This window comes from Harpia harpyja, chromosome 14 (genome assembly GCF_026419915.1).
Source record: "Harpia harpyja isolate bHarHar1 chromosome 14, bHarHar1 primary haplotype, whole genome shotgun sequence".
NCBI lineage: Eukaryota > Metazoa > Chordata > Aves > Accipitriformes > Accipitridae > Harpia > Harpia harpyja.
Window position 1 is genome coordinate 39,987,186 of NC_068953.1, and position 17,202 is coordinate 40,004,387.

General features: G+C 52.3%; 1 non-coding gene across 1 annotated transcript; it reads right to left on the minus strand.

Annotated features, from left to right (window-relative positions):
* Positions 1 to 11,449: 11,449 nt before the first annotated feature.
* On the minus strand, positions 11,450 to 11,521 carry TRNAG-UCC (transfer RNA glycine (anticodon UCC)). Its single transcript has one exon. It is a non-coding gene; the product is annotated as a tRNA-Gly (tRNA).
* Between the last annotated feature and the right edge of the window lie 5,681 nt (positions 11,522 to 17,202).

The window sequence follows — 17,202 nt, forward strand, 5'->3', positions numbered from 1 at the left end:
AAAGCCTTGCTGTTGCTCAGGGCCCCATTTAAAATCATTCTTCTTCCGGGTCACTTGATAGAGAGGGCTTACAATCAGACTGTAATTTGGAATATGCATTCTCCAAAAACCCACGACACCTAAGAAAGCCTGTGTTTCCTTTTTATTAGTCGGTGGAGGCATAGCTGCTATTTTGTTGATCACGTCCATTGGGATCTGATGACGCCCATCTTGCCATTTTTTTCCTAAAGACTGGATCTGCTGTGCAGGTCCCTTGACCTTTCTTTCTTTTATGGCAAAACCGGCTTTCAGAAGGATTTGGATTATTTTCTTCCCTTTCTCAAAGACTTCTTCTGCGGTGTTGCCCCATACGATGATGTCATCAACGTATTGCAGGTGTTCCGGAGCTTCACCTTTTTCCAGTGCAGTCTGGATTAGTCCATGGCAAATGGTGGGGCTGTGTTTCCACCCCTGGGGCAATCGATTCCAAGTGTACTGGACGCCCCTCCAAGTAAAAGGCAAATTGTGGACGACACTCTGCTGCCAGAGGGATTGAGAAAAACGCATTAGCAATGTCAATTGTGGCATACCACTTGGCTGCCTTTGACTCTAGCTCGTATTGAAGTTCTAGCATATCTGGAACGGCAGCACTCAGCAGTGGCGTAACTTCATTCAGGCCACGACAGTCAACTGTTAGTCTCCACTCTCCATTAGACTTATGCATTGTACATATGGGACTATTAAAGGGTGAGTGAGTTTTGCTGATCACTCCTTGGCTCTCCAGTTGGTGAATCAACTTGTGGATGGGAATCAAAGAGTCTCGGTTGGTATGATATTGCCGCCGCTGCACCGTCGTGGTAGCAATTGGCACTTGCTGTTCTTCAACCCTCAGCAACCCCACAATCGAAGGGTCTTGAGAGAGACCAGGCAGGGTAGACAGCTGTTCAGTGCCCTCCGTCTCCAAGGCAGCTATACCAAAAGCCCAGCGATACCCCTTTGGGTCCTTAAAATACCCTCTCCTGAGATAGACTATGCCAGGGATACACGGAGCCTTTGGACCAGTCGCAATGGGGTTTTTCTGCCATTCATTCCCAGTAAGGCTTATTCAGCTTCCAATACAGTTAACTCTTGGGATCCCCTGTCACGATTCAATATCGGGGAGGGTTCTTAAATGATCCCAAGAGCGAGATGAAGACACAAATGAGATCATAGAATCATAGAATCATTTTGGTTGGAAAAGACCTTCAAGATCATCGAGTCCAACCATTAACCATGCCCCCTAAACCATGCCATGGAGTACCCTGTCCACTCGCTTCTTGAATACCTCCAAGGATGGTGAATCAACCACTTCCCTGGGCAGCCCATTCCAATGTTTGACAACCCTCTCAGTAAAAAAATTTTTCCTAATATCTAACCTAAATCTCCCTTGCCTCAACTTGAGGCCATTTCCTCTTGTCCTATCTCCAGCCACCTGACAGAAGAGACCAACACCCACCTCACTACAACCCCCTTTCAGGTAGTTCTAGAGAGCGATAAGGTCTCCCCTCAGCCTCCTCTTTTCTAGACTGAACAACCCCAGATCTCTCAGCTGCTCCTCATAAGACTTGTGCTCAAGGCCCCTCACCAACTTGGTTGCCCTTCTCTGGACATGCTCTAGCAGCTCAATGTCCTTCCTGTAGTGAGGGGCCCAAAACTGAACACAGTACTCGAGGTGCGGCCTCACCACTGCGGAGTACAGGGGAACAACCACCTCCCTGTTCCTGCTGGCCACACTGTTCCTGATACAGGCCAGGATGCCATTGGCCTTCTCGGCCACGTGGGCACACTGCTGGCTCATATTCAGCCGGCTGTCAACCAGCACCCCCAGGTCTTTCTCTGCCGGGCAGCTTTCCAGCCACTCTTCCCCAAGCCTGTAGCGCTGCATGGGGTTGCCGTGACCGAAGTGCAGGACCCGGCACTTGGCCTTGTTAAACTTCATACGACTGGCCTCAGCCCATCGATCCAGCCTGTCCAGATCCCTCTGTAGAGCCTCCCTACCCTCAAGCAGATCGACCCTGCCTCCCAACTTGGTGTCGTCTGCAAACTTGCTGAGGGTGCACTCAATCCCCTCATCCAAATCATCGAAAAAGATATTAAACAGAACAGGGCCCCACACCGAGCCCTGGGGAACACCACTTGTGACCCGCCGCCAACTGGATTTCACCCCATTCACCACTACCCTCTGGGCTCGGCCATCCAGCCAGTATTTCTCCCAGTGAAGAGTACACTTATCCAAGCCACGAGACGCCAGTTTCTCAAGGGGCACGCCATGAGAGACAGTGTCAAAGGCCTTGCTGAAGTCAAGGAAGATAACATCCACAGCCTTTCCCTCATCCACTAGGCGGGTCACCCGGTCATAGAAGGAGATCAGGTTGGTCAAGCAGGACCTGCCTTTTGTAAACCCATGCTGACTGGGCCTGATCCCCCTCTTATCCTGGACTTGCCATGTGAGTGCTCTCAAGACAAACCGTTCCATAATCTTCCCCGGTACCGAGGTCAGGCTGACAGGCCTGTAGTTCCCCGGATCCTCCCTCTGACCCTTCTTATAAATGGGAGTCACATTGGCAAGCCTCCAGTCCTCTGGGACCTCCCCTGTTGACCAGGAACGCTGATAGATGATAGAGAGCGGCTTGGCAAGGACCTCTGCCAGTTCCCTCAGTACTCTTGGATGGATCCCATCAGGTCCCATAGATTTGTGAGTGTCCTGATGGCGTAGCAGGTCCCTAACTAATTCCTCCTGGATTAAGGGGGGTATGTTATGCTCGTCATCCTTACCTTCCAGCTCATGGGGTGGAGTACCCTGAGGATGACTGGAGTCACTATTAAAGACTGAGGCAAAGGAGGCATTAAGTACCTCAGCCTTTTCCTCATCCCTGGTTGCTACGTTCCCTTTTGTATCCATTAAAGGATAGATATTCTCCTTGGGATTCTTTTTACTGTTAACATATCTGTAAAAACATTTTTTGTTGTCCCTTACGATAGTGGCCAGATTTAGTTCTAGCTGAGCTTTCGCCTTTCTAATTTTCTCTCTGTATGATCTAACAAGATCCCTGTACTCCTCCCAAGTTGCCCGCCCTTTTCTCCAGAGATGATAAACTCTCCTTTTTTTCTTAAGTCCTAGCAAAAGCTCCCCATTCAGCCAGGCCGGTTGTTTTCCTCGGCGGTTTGACTTGCGGCACATGGGAATAGCCTGGGCCTGAGCCATTAAGATTTCCTTTTTAAAGAATGTCCATCCCTCCTGGACCCCTTTGCCCTTCAGGACCATCTCCCAAGGGACTCTCTCAACCAGTGCCTTGAAGAGGCCAAAGTTAGCCCTCTGGAAGTCCATAGTGGTGGTTTTGCTGACCACCTTCTTTGCCTCACCAAGAATTGAAAATTCTGTCATTTCATGGTCACTAAGCCCAAGACGGCCTCCAACCATCACACCTCCCACCAGTCCTTCCCTGTTCGTAAACAACAGATCTAGCAAGGCTCCTCCCCTGGTTGGCTCACCCACCAGCTGTGTCAAGAAGTTATCTTCCACACACTCCAGGAACCTCCTAGATTGTTTACTCACTGCTGTGTTGTATTTCCAGCAGATGTCTGGAAAGTTAAAGTCCCCCACAAGGACAAGGGCACATGATTCTGAGACTACTGCCAGCCGTTTGTAGAACGATTCATCCATCTCTTCAACCTGGTCAGGCGGTCTATAACAGACTCCCAGCACAATATCTGTCTTATTGGCTTTCCTTCTCATCCTCACCCATAAGCACTCCACCTTGTCATCAGAATCGTGTAGCTCTGAACAGTCAAAACATTCCCTAACATAAAGAGCCACCCCACCACCTCTTCTACCTTGCCTATCCCTTCTGAAGAGCTTGTAGCCATCCATTGCAGCACTCCAGTCATGGGAGTCATCCCACCATGTTTCCGTGATGGCGACTAAGTCATATCTATCCTGCTGCACAATGGCTTCCAGCTCCTCCTGTTTATTGCCCATGCTGCGTGCATTGGCATAGGTGCATTTGAGCTGGGTCATCGAATCCACCCCTAACATCGGCACGCTGCCCCCAGGCTCATCTCTGGTGCACCTAGTTTTATCCCTTACCCCCTTCGAACCTAGTTTAAAGCCCTTCCTATGAGCCCTGCCATCTCATGAGCAAGGATTCTCTTACCCCTTTGAGACAGTTGGACACCACCTGTCACTAGCAAGCCCGGTGCTGTGTAAGCCTCCCTATGATCAAAAAACCCCAAATTCCACCTATGGCACCAGCCTCTGAGCCACGTATTGACCAGGTGTGTTTTCCTATTCCTTTCAGTGTATTTCCTTGCCACTGAAGGGATTGAGGAAAAAACTACCTGTGCTCCTGATCTTTCTACTAATTGTCCCAGTGCCCTGAAATCCCTTTTGTTTGCCTTTGGATTCCTCTCTGCAATCTCATCACTGCCAACCTGCACAACCAGCAATGGGTAATAATCAGAGGTCCGAACCAGACCAGGGAGTTTCCTGGTAATGTCTTTTACCCGGGCCCCAAGGAGGCAGCAGACTTCCCTGTGGGATGGGTCAGGTCTGCATATCGGGCCCTCTGTCCCCCTTAAGAGGGAGTCACCTACAACAATTACCCTCCTTTTTCTTTTTTCAGAGGATGTGAGAATGCGTGGGGTTGCCCGATGGGGCTTAGGCACCTCCCTAGATAGGGCTTCATCTACACCCTGATCTTCACTGGCCTGGTCCTCAAGTTCCAGAGCCCCATACCTGTTCAGTAGGGGCAACTGGGAAGGTGAGGGAGACCGGGAGTGGATTCGCCTGCCTCCCCGAGCAGGGACCTGTATCCATTCCCCTCCATCTCTTAGGTCCCCTCCTGCCTGGTGGCAGGAGGGCAGGGGAACCTCCGATTCTTGCGGAGCCTCCATCTGCTGCCCCTGCCTCATGGATGGTAGGGTGTGGGGTGTGTGTGTGGTGTGTAGGGTGTGGGCCCACCAATCTATCTCCCTCTCACACTCCCTGATACTCCTCAACCTTTCCACTTCCTCCTTCAGCTCTACCACCAGGCTGAGCAAATCACTCACCTGGTCACACCTCACACAAGAGGTGTCCCCGCTGACCTCCATCATTTCTGATAGACTCAGGCACTCCCTGCAGCCAGAGACCTGGACAGCTGCATGTTTTACGCGGGACCTCTGTCTGCGTTGCCATATTTTTCCTAACAATGGCTTTCCCCCGAGTGACAACCATACCTGGGTCTCCCTCTGGGCCGACACCCACCACTTGAGCAGCCTGCTCGAGCTGGGAACGGGGGGGCTGCACCCTACCTGCACGAACTGCCACGCAAACTGCCGCGCCACGCCCTTTCTGACGCGCCACGCCCTGTTTGCCCGTCCTGTTCACCGCGCTCCTGGTCGCTGGCGCTCCTCAGGGCCGTTCAAATCTCCCGCGGTTGCCCCTGGCAACGCCCACGCCGCGTCAGCCTCTCCCGCGAGAGCCGCCGGCTCCGGCCGGGTCCCTCCACCCTTCCCCGGCGCTCCCGGGCCTCGGGAACCTCCCTGTCCGCCTCAATCTAGCGCTTAGCCGCCGACTTACCGCTGCCTCTGCTGGCCTCGCCGCTGACTGAACGCTGCTGACCGTTACGCCGCGTTCAAATCTCAGATGCCGTACAACCTTACAAGTTTTATTTCCTATAACAACTGATAATAGCCACAGGACAGAGGGAAGAAGGAAGGAAAAAGAGACAGACCTAAGCAAGAAAATGGAAGAGGTACAGCAAGACTAGTTACCACCACCATGAAGCCAGCAACGTCCCATTGACTCGGTCTCGGTGCAGGTGATGGAGGGTCCAAGCTCCAGGTTCCAGCAGACAGGTGATGCCAAAGTCCCAGTTCCAAGCGCTGCAGTCCCTTTTCAGTCCTTTTTGTCTTTTTGTTCCTTTTCAGTTGCTTTTCAGTTGCTCGAGAGAGGAGTACGCAGTTCTTTTATTGTCCCGGTCCCCACGATTTCTCCAAAGAGTCCACCCATTTCCACGGAGCTCATTATCATACATGCCGCCCCGTGTTCCTCCATGGGCGCATGCCCAGGTGTTCTCGGTGGGTTCTTCACCTTGCTCGTGGGCAAGCACAGCTTGGTAGGCACTGTTAGCTTCAGGCGGATATGGTGGTTTCTCCAGGGACATTTTGTTTCCTTCAGCGCGTACTCCCCCACAGCAACAGGTTGTTGAGGCTAGCAAATGGTAACTGTGCAGCAGCAATGTCGAGACAAACATAGTCCAACACAGTCTCCTACATCCCCCTGTCACACCAGAAATACAGATGGGTTCTGCCCCTTTATAACTTGATGGCATTAGAGTGAGTGCACTGTGTGCCGGTGTCTACTAGAGCCTTATACTCCTGTGGGTCTAACGCGCCAGGCCATCGAATCCACACAGTCCAATAGACCCGGTTATCCCTTTCCTCCACCTGGCTGGAGGCAGGGCCCCTCTAATTCTGGTCAGAGCATCCAGTATTCACTTCTCGTAAAATTGGCTCAGAAGTCCCTTCAAGAGGATAAGAAATAAGATCAGCCCTTCTACTCTGTTTGGAAACTGAAGCGGCATTTTTCCTGGTAGAATCCCCTTTTGTGGTGGTTTTTCCTCGCAGCTCACGTACCTATGCATTTAGGACCGAGGTAGGTTTTCCATCCCATTTCCTCATGTCCTCTCCATGATCACATAAGTAAAACCACAGGGCACCTCGCGGTGTGTACCTTCTATATTGTCTGTCTTGGGCAGAGGAGCGTTCACTCCTAATAGCTGAGATGTTGGTCCTTACAGGTGGGGAATAGGACATCTCCTCCTTGAATTGCTGGAAATCCTCGGACAGCTTCTCCACAGCCAAAATGCAGGCTTGTAGGGAGGAGGAGAGATTTTCTTCGTATTGACGGAGTTGGCGAGCCACTTCATCCACCGTCGGTGCCTCTTCGTCTTTCCAGGTCATTATTGCCAGTGAGTTGGCATAGGACGATGGTGCGCTCCGTACAAACTCCCGCCACATGGGTCGTGTGCATTGGACTTTGTCTGGATCTTTGGGTAATTGTGGGTTGTCTGGGTCATAATGAATCGTCTCTAGCACAGCTAATTCCCTCAGATATTGGATACCTTTTCCCATGGTGGTCCACTTGCTTGATTGACATATAACATCTTCCTTAAAGGGGTACCTTTCCTTCACACTTGACAGGAGTCGCCTCCAGAGGCTGATGGCTTGTGTCCCTTTTCCAATTGCCTCGTCAATGCCACCTTCCCTGGCAAGCGATCCCAGCTGCTTGGCTTCCCTACCTTCTAATTCCAAGCTATTAGCCCCATTGTCCCAGCATCGGAGGAGCCAGGTGATAATATGCTCACCTATATGGCGGCCGAAATCTTTTCGCATATCCCGCAGCTCACTCAAGGATAGGGACCGGGTTATTACCTCTGGTTCTGCCTCTTCCTCCTGTTCCCGTGATGACCCTGGTTCACCTTCATCCTTCGCTAAGCGAGCTGACTTTTTTGTATATTTCTTTTTCTGTACGGGGGCAACTGATACTGGTGCAGGTTGGTCCACTGGTTCAGTTGCAGTATCGCTCTCCGGGTTTTGGATAACCGCAGTGTCTGTCACCAAGGTCTGGGTGGCCTCAATGCTCATCACCGGGGCTGGAGGGGCCACAGTGCCCGTTGCCGAGGTTTGGGTGACCGCAGTGCTCATCGTTTTGTTGTTAGGTCCAGAGACCTTCTCTTCCCCTTGAGGGTACTGAGTGGTGTCGAACAGGGCTCGGTAGGCACGGGCCAGGCCCCAGCACGTTGCAGTGATTTGTATCTCTCTGGAGCTGCCAGGGTGACAGCATACCTTTTCCAAATATTTTACTAGTTCTTCCGGATTCTGCACTTGTTCAGGGGTGAATTTCCAAAACACTGGAGGTGCCCACTTCTCTAGGTACTTGCCCATACTACCCCCCACACCCTGCCACTCATAATTATCCAGCCTCGGGGCAGATCTCTGGGTGACCTTCTTAAAAAGTTGTTTAACCTTAAACAAGAGCTGAACCACGTTCAGGAGCATGCTAATTCCTAGCAGTAGGGCTAGGACCATGCTGGTCCCAACATCCCAAGAGTATTCAAATTTTTCAAAATTCTCAAACACCATTGTAACTGGACTGAAGGAGAAAGGAGAGGGGAAGAGAGGTATCCCACCCACAGACTGGTTTTCCAAGGAGGAAAGGTAAATGGTGTAATTATTAATAGTTTCCCACAGATGGCTCCTGGAGTATAAAGGTGACAATGCTGAGTGCAAATACCGGATTAATCCCACAACCGATGACTTCATCAAACCATAAACCAGTGTTATACAATACATCAAAGCGAAAACCTTAATCCACCTCCCATGGATGATAAGCAGCAGAAGAGGGACTACATACAGCAAGCGAGGTGATACATAACAGAACTTTAAAAACCAGAGCAACAACTCTAAGAACGCATAAATCAACATAATGACCAGCGACTATTAGACCAATATAATGACTGCTTATAACAAACTTGTTTTAACAAGCTCTGGTCAGGTTTGTCGTTATCTCAACCCTTCGGGCCCCACGTTGGGCACCAAAAAGGGACTGTGGTGGTTTAACCCCAGCCAGCAACTAAGCACCACGCAGCCGCTCACTCACTCACTCACTCCCCCCCCACCTGGTGGGATGGGGGAGAGATTCGGGAAAAGAAGTAAAACTCGGAGGTTGAGATAAGAACGGTTTAATAGAACAGAAAAGAAGAAACTAATAATGATAATGATAACACTACTAAAATGACAACAGCAATAATAAAAGGATCGGAATGTACGAATGATGTGCTGTGCAATTGCTCACCACCCGCCGACCAACACCCAGCTAGTCCCCGAGCGGCCATTCCCCACCCCCACTCCCCTCAGTTCCTATACTAGTTGGGATGTCACATCGTATGGAATACCCCATTAGCCAGTTTGGGTCAGCTGCCCTGGCTGTGTCCTGTGCCAACTTCTTGTGCCCCTCCAGCTTTCTCGCTGGCTGGGCATGAGAAGCTGAAAAATCCTTGACTTTCGTCTAAACACTACTTAGCAACAACTGAAAACATCAGTGTTATCAACATTCTTTGCATACTGAACTCAAAACATAGCACTGTACCAGCTGCTAGGAAGACAATTAACTCTATCCCAGCTGAAATAAGGACATCCAGTGTTTGCTGGTGAGGAACTGCCAGTTCGGGGAAACTTTCTGGGTTGAAATCCTGCTGGTCAATGCCTAGTGCTGGATTGGCACCTACACAATGTGCCACTGGGCCTGAAAGAGGGAAGGACGCATCGTGGGGGCTCTCCAGCTTTGGGAGCAGAGGGCAGAGGAGCTCCCTGATGACTAAGGAGAGGGAAAAGTTGCCCCGTCTCCAAAACGGGGGAAGAAGGACTATCTGGGGAACCAAGGAAAGGTGATGATAAACTGGAGCAAGTTCAGCGGAGGATCCCTAGCATAGTCAGGGGCTGGGGGGGCCTTGTAAGGAAAGGCTGAGGACCCAAGGCTTGCTCAGCTGGGAGAAGAAAATGCTTAGCGGGGATCTAATAGGAGCCTCCTGGTGCCTACCAGGAGGCTCCTGCGATGGCTGGAGGATGAGAGCCATGGTCAGAAATTGAGCAGGCAGTTTGTGACTGGCTACACATTCAAAAATGATCACCCGGAGGGTGCCTAAGCATGGGAACAGGGGTCCAGAGAGGCTGTGAAACATCTGTCCTCAAGGTATTTTATGACCTGAAAGGACAAAGCACTGATCAGTTGGTGGGAGCCTGCCTGAAGCAGGAGGATGCACTCTCTGAGTCCCTGAAATGCCCTCCAACCAGAAGGGTTGTTGGAGGGGAAAGGGGAAGCAGGGAGAGAGGGTTTTGTGGGTGAATATTTGAAGAATGTCCAAAGCTCCACGTTGCAGGGGAGGGGAGAGGCATGCAGAATGTGACTTTTGTAGGGGAGAGTGGAAAAGTGGAATTCCCCAGGGGCTCTCCTCCTTCCATGATTCTGTTCTAGGCCTACCCAGCTGCTACTGGTGGGGCAGCATGGGTACGCCCATTCCTCCTTCTACAGGAGCTGGGACTGCAGCAAGACCTGGTCAGCAGGCTGAGCAGAGCCCCCAGAGGGGCAAGAAGCCTCCACTGAAGAGAGAGGCCAAGAGAGAGAAGCCATGAAGCGGGGCAGCCAGAGAGAAGAGCCTGTCAGGAGTGGGACTCGAAGCCATGCCTCCCAGGGAGGCTGCAACCTGAACGCAACGCCTTAGACCACTCGGCCATCCTGACCCGCTGCTGCTGCTGCTGGTCCGCTCCCTGCAGCTGCCAGAGCCAGCCCACCTCAGCCAGCCTCCTCCTGGCACTGCTGCAGGGGGAGCTGTATCCTGGGAGCACCCTTGCCCTGCTCCCACCAAGGGCTGCGGACTGGCGACCTCAGCTCCTACACGCGCTTCATACCACATGGAACCGGAGTACCCAGCACAGGGGCAGCACACTTCCCACACATCTCCCAAAGCCCAAGGCAATCCTTCACGGGAGCAACCAAAGGAACCGTCAGTGAATTACGGCTCTACGCACGCCAATGTCCTGTCAAGGGCTCCAGGCACACGTCTACCTTTCCCGTGATTTCCTCCATTCCCTCCAGAGCCTCAGGAGATGGCAAGCCAAGCACTTGGCCTGCAGCGCTGCCAAGCACTTGGCCTGCAGCGCTGCCTCATGGACGGTTCCTGGGGCAACCAGGGTGCTTCCTTCTTCCCTGCTCGGGGCTGGGAAGGCTCGGCAAGGAGGGCTGTGCCACACCAACCCCTGGGGGAATGCTGTGTCGGTCTCAAGGAGTCAGTGTGTGGGAAAGGGTCTGGAGAGTCAAGGCAAAAGAACAGGAGATGCGGCAAGTGCCGAGCAATGACTGGGCTCCCGTTCCTGCCGGGAAGAGGCTGACTTACTGCCCGTGACGTAGAGGAAGGAGGGCACAGCTCTCTGGGACTTGTTGCTTCATGGAAGGAGGTAGACTGTAAGGCATCTCAGGCGGTCACTAGTCCAAATGCCTGCCTAAAGCAGGGCTAGCCCCAAAGCTAGAGCAGGTGGCACAGTGCCTGAGCCCCACTGAAACCTGAGTGTGATACCCAGGCATGGAAAATCCCAAACAAAGTTCTCCGGGCACCTGCTGCCATGCTTCAGCGCTGCCTGAGAATCTCAGAATGGTGCAAAGCAGCCCCCGCAGTCTGCTTTTGCAAGGCTGACCTTGCTAAAAGCCCGGCCTGTGACTGCTGGGCTCGGAGGTGCCCAGAGGCCTGTCCATGAAGCAAGGCTGCAGGGGGAGTCAAGGGGAGTGGCGCGACTGCCCTATGCGAGGTGACCTTCCTGAGGGAGGGAAGCTGCGCTGTTTGGGAACAGGACAGGCAAGGCACTGTGGAGCCAGGCTGAGTAAAAGCTTGCCTGCGTTGGCCAGGAATCGAACCCGGGTCAACTGCTTGGAAGGCAGCTATGCTCACCACTATACCACCAACGCTCCTGGGCCACTCCTGCCTCCCGCTCCTCCAGCCCAGAGCCTGGCCTCCCTCCTGCTCCTCCACGTCCCAGTCTTGCCTGCCTCCTGCTCTGCCAGGTCACAAACTGCCCTCTTGCCTGCTCCTCCGCTTCACAGACTATCCCGCCTCCTCCTTCCAGACCCCTGCACACATACACACGACCTCAAGCTGCTGGCACGTGGGTGTGCTTCTCTGCGTGTGAGCTCTTGGCTACGGAAACTCCAGCTGCTGGGTGCTGCTAATGGTGACGCTCCCCATCTGCGTTCATACGTGGGCCAGCTGCGCACGTACTATGCAGGTGCGTGTGCGTTTGCGTGTACGTACCTGTGGTGGTTTAAGCACAGACAAACGCCCACCCAGCTGCTCACTACTTTCCCCACCCGCAGGGCGATGCGGAGCACTGAAAACACACTGAGAAATCTCTTGGCTCAAGATAAACACACGGACATGGCTTAGCAAAAACTCTTGTGGGAAAATCAGGCTTGACTTGGGCAAAATTAATTCTTTGCCAATTAAAACAGATGCAAGTAGTGAGAAACAAAAAGACAAACATAAAACACCGCCTTTCCTCTCCCCTGTGCCGGGACAACTGCAGTGCTTCACACCAGACTCCTCTACTCGCCCAAGCAGGATGTGTCTCTGCTCTTTCCCACTCTTTTTGTTCCTTCCAGCTCTCTCTGCCTGGCCTCTTTTGCCCTTTCTGGAATATGTTTTCACAGGGGGGCCACCAATGTAGACGACAGCTCAGCTGTCTTGTGCGGTGGGTCCACTGTGGAGCTGGAACTGACTGTGTCTGACACAGGGCAGCCCCTTATCTCTTCCCACAGAGGCCATTCTGCAGCACCCCCTGACCCCTCCACTACCAAAACCTTGCCATGTGTAGCCAATACAGTGCCCATGGGGAATACCAGAGGGCATAACGCTGAGGTAGCGCGGTCAGAGTCTGCCCCAGTCGGAGTCACAATCACGCTGTCCTGGGCTAGCGTGTGGTTGCATGATGTACCCTTTGGCTGAATTAAAAAGGCACAGCAACCAGCCTGGGTTTCTTCCTAGGCACTGGATATGTCCGTAGCTTGTAGACGTGTGTAGTAGTAGCTCAGCAATCAGTAAGTAAAAAGCAGGCAATGCTAGGGTAGCAATTCTCTGTCTATATAATGTGCAAATAGGCCAGGTGGATCATTCCTAGCACAAGTTTCTTGGTCTATGATGCTTGGCCTGATATAAGCATCTGCCACATTCTGTGCTGTGTGCTCGTAAGCAATTTGTTTGCAGGACTCCAAGCATTACCTGTTCTTGGGCTAAAATCTGCCTTGTGCTGCCCCTGGTTTTGGGGATGGATGATTGCTTTGGTGAATGCCCGTGCCGGCACTGATGAATGATGAAGTACACGTGACCAGGACGTACCTTCCCCTACATACACGGGGGGCACCATTTTCTTTCAGCTGCCATTTTCTTATTAAGCACCATAACCACCGTGTTTTCATACTGCTCTCTGATTGGCTGACAGCCATTTCTGGACCCCATCATGCCCACCTGCTCTCAGGCAGACCTGTGATTGGCTGTCAGGACCAGCCAACCCTACCTGTCTACCCAGAAGCACGTCAGGCAAGGAAGCCCCCACTCACTAAACAAAGGGAAGAGGCAACTTCTGACAGCGTCATTCCCCGTGGGTTCTCCTATTGCTTTGTGATTGCCGGACGGCCATTTTTGACACTGTCATTCCCGCTTGTTCTCAGATCTCCCTCTCAGGGACTGTCCGCTTCCTTTGGACCAAGAAGTGTTTGGGTATAAAAAGATATACCGTGCAGTGGTATCCACTCTGGAATGAAGACGAGCACTTAGCACAAGCGATATGCCTGTGGGTGGCCCATTGCCTGCAGAGCCAGAGGCCACCTCACAGTCAACATGCAAGCGATCTTCTGGCTTCTGGCCAGTCAGGCACTCAGGTAGCAGGGAGCTCACCTGCAGATACCCGTGCTATCTTCCTGCTGCCAGCTCGTGAAGCACTCAGGCAAGAAAGACCTATAGAGGAGGCCACTCTCAATTATCTTTGAAAGGACGCGACAACTGGGAGAGGTTCCTGAGTCCTGGAAGGAAGTCATTGTCACTCCTATCTTCGCGAATGGCGCAAAGGAGAATGAGGGCAACAGCACGCCGGTCCGCCACACCTCGATCCCTGGGAAGGGGAAGGAGCAACTCATCCTGGAAACCCTTTGCAGACACGTGAAGAACAAGAATGCGATTGGTCTTGTTTTCATTGTATTCTACTCCTAGCTCATTTCTGTCAGACTGTGCTTTTCTTGTGTTGGGGTGGGGGTGTGTTTGTGGAGAGTGGCTTAGCAACTTCATCTGCCAGTTCCTTCATGGCCCTCGGATACATCTCATCGGGTCCCATGGACTTGTGCACATCCTTAGGTGGTCTCAAACCTGATCTTCTCTTACGTTGGGTGGTACTTCATTCTCCCAGTCCCTGCCTTTGGATCTGTGAATTGGGTGGCATGGCTAGAGCACTTGCTGGTGAAGAGTGAGGCAAAAAAGTTGTTGAGTACCTCAGCCTTCTCCATGTCGGTTGTAGCCAGGTCTCCCATTCTGCTCATCGTGGGGGGGTGTACAGTTTGTTTCATCTTCCTTTGTTGTCTCACGTACCTGAAGAAACCCTTCTTGTTATTTTTCATGTCCCTAGCCAAGTTCAGCTCCAGCTGTACCTTGCACTCCACAAGTGGGCCACCAGGAGAGTGTAGTGAGGGGGCCTGCACTGGTGAGCAGATCCTAGGGTTATGGGGTGAGGTCTGGAGATGGACTTGAAGTCGATACCAGGATTAGGAGTGAAGGCTCCCTCTGGGATTTACAGTGAAAGCTGTGCTGGGACAGACTTTCCCTCCTCCTTCCAGCCCTTCTGCCTGGAAGGGGTTTCCAGTAACTGCCATGAAAGGGGAACGCAGAGCAGGTGGCATTGCATGCACACATCCAGCTCAGGCTCTGTGGCATTTCTCTCCAACACCCCTGCCAGGACAGAGAAACCCCACGCCATCCCACTGCAGGCTGCACAAGCACCGGTGGCATTTTTCAGGAGGACCACGGTCAGGAAGTATGAGCCACAGAAGAGGTCTTCCTGTGCACACATCTATCAGGAAGAGAGGACATGCGCAGAGTGGGATCGGAGGGTGCCAAAGCGTGTGGTGATTGAGGGAGATGCTGAGGGAGCTTGGTTTGTTCAGCCCGGAGAAGAGAAGGTGAGGGGGCAACTGATTGCAGGCTTCCACTGTGTGGAGCATGGTTTGTAGAGAAGGCAAAGGCAGTCCCTTCCTGGACAAAAGTCAGCTGGACAAGGTGGCAAGGATCCTCCACTGTCTTTGCAGTTAGCCCTGCACTGAGCAGCAGGATAGTCTACACACCTGCAAGTGGCCTGCCAACCTTTTTCCTAGGACTGCATCATTCTTTGCAGCGGTTGCTGTTTTAAATAAAACCCTTTGATTCACATAAACCCCATGCAAATCATAATTAGAGCCTGAGACCTGATGTTCTCTTTGTGTGTGGTTTTTGGTGGGTGGGGGTTATCCGTAGGAGACAGGGCTAGTGTGGGTAGGTTTCCTGCTCATGCAACAATCTCAAGTCATTGTCCTGGGGAAAAGACTGTGTGCAGTAAAGGGCCTTTTCAGCAAAGCCTCTGTGCTTGGCATCCTTGTTAACTGGGTTGAATAAAAGTTTTCATGTGGTCTGTATAATGACACCTCAAGGATGCCCACTTCTCTCTCTCATTCTCAGCCTGGTTGTTTCACCCCACTTTTAAAACCCACCTAGTTCTAGGTTTGATCTGCATGAGCCAAGAGGTCTGAGTGTGCTCCATGGCTCCTAGGAGAGCACAAGGGCTGGGTTTGTGCAGGCAGGGAACAACAACTGCTCTGCATTTCCCTTTCAGTGACTATAGACCTCTCTGGGCTGGAAGGAGGAGGGAAAGTCTGTCCAAGCACAGATCTCTCTGCAAATCCTGGAGGGAGCCTTCAATCCTAATCCTGGTATTTACTTCCTGTCCATCTCCAGACCTCACCCCATACCCCTGGGGCCTGCTCACCAGTGCTGGCACCCTCACTGTCATCTCCTGGTGGCCTACTTGTGGGCCTGGGAGGCTCAGTTGTGAGAATCCCTGGCTGCTAGGGTGGGCACCAGGCCTCAAGCCCCTTCTCGGGTGAAAGCGTACCTGGATACGTTGGATACGTGGTTGGAGTGGGTCATCTCAAATCTTCCTTTCCAGCACAAGCTCATTGATGAAAGCTGAGCAGAAGGATTGTTGCCCTTCCCTTGGCACTGCAGAGGCTACATCTGGATTGGTGTGCCCATTTTGTTTTGATGCAGGCTGAAGTTTCCTGGCCAACACCTCACACACACACACGCGTGCGCGTGCACACACACAAACATACACACCCACAAAAAGAGGAGAGCAGAGTCAGACAGAAATGGGCTAGGAATAGTGTAATGAAAACAACAATCACCTTCTTCTTCTTCATTTGTCTGGAAAGCGTTTCCAGGATGAGTTGCTCCTTCCCCTTTCCAGGGATCGAGGAGAGACTGGCCAGCCTGCAGTTCCCCAGGTCCTCCTTTGTGCCCTTCTGGAAGATTGGAGTGACTTTGACTTTCTTCCAGGCCTCAGGGAACTCTCCCAGTTGCCATCACCGTTCAAAGGCAATCCGGAGTTTCTTCTTCCAGAAGTTCTCCTTGTCTGAGTGCTTCTGTGAGCTGGCAGCAGGAAGACGGCATGGGTATCTGTAAGTGAGCTCCCTGCTACCTGGGTACCTGATTGGCCAGAAGCCAGATTATGGCTTGGATGTTGACTGTGAGGTTGCGTCTGGCTCCGCAGGCCATCTGCAGGAACATGGCTTGTGCTAGGTGCTTGCGTTCTTGATAAGCAGCAGCGTGCACATTTTGGGCTGTGTGCTTGTGAGTTCCCTTCAACCTCATTGCCTGCTAGGCCAGCAGCAGGCATGTGGTTTGCATTTTGATCTTAAGGTCACTTCTGTCTCTGCAGCTGATGGGCCGGAGTAGGCTCACGGCAGCTCTAGGCGCTTGTGAAGGTCACTGGTGCCTGAATACCTGATAGGAAAGAAGGAGGCACGTGGCTTGGATGCTGATTGCAAGGTCACTGCTACCTGAGTAGCAGACGGGCCAGTGAGAGGAATATTCCAGGCAAGTGAAGAACTGCAGTGTCCCAACAGCTACAGGAAGTTGTGTAAGGAAAGAGCCAGACTCTCCGGAGAGGGGCGCTGCGAAAGGGCAAGATTAACACTAACAAGTTGCAACAAGGGAAATGCCAGCTGCCTCTGTGGGAAAGTAAGTGACAAGGGGCACGGTGCAGCCCTGGAAGAGCTGCCCAAGAGACAGTGACCTCTCCGACAGTGGCAGTGTTCAGAAGTTGATGGGGCAAGGCCCAGAGCTTCCTGAGGTAACTGGGAAGTTTGGCCTGCTCAGGGCAGGCAGTTGTCCCATAGGACCTCCAGAGGTCCCTTCTAACTTTCATTATTCTGGGGTGCACTGAGTCTCATGGGCCCTTGAGTAGCCACTGAAAGGCAATGCCTTGGAAGGCTGCAGCAGCACGAGATTGCACAGAAGTACCAGTTGTTTCACGAACGGTGCTACAGTGTGTAGAAATGTCCTTGAAGAAAGCAGC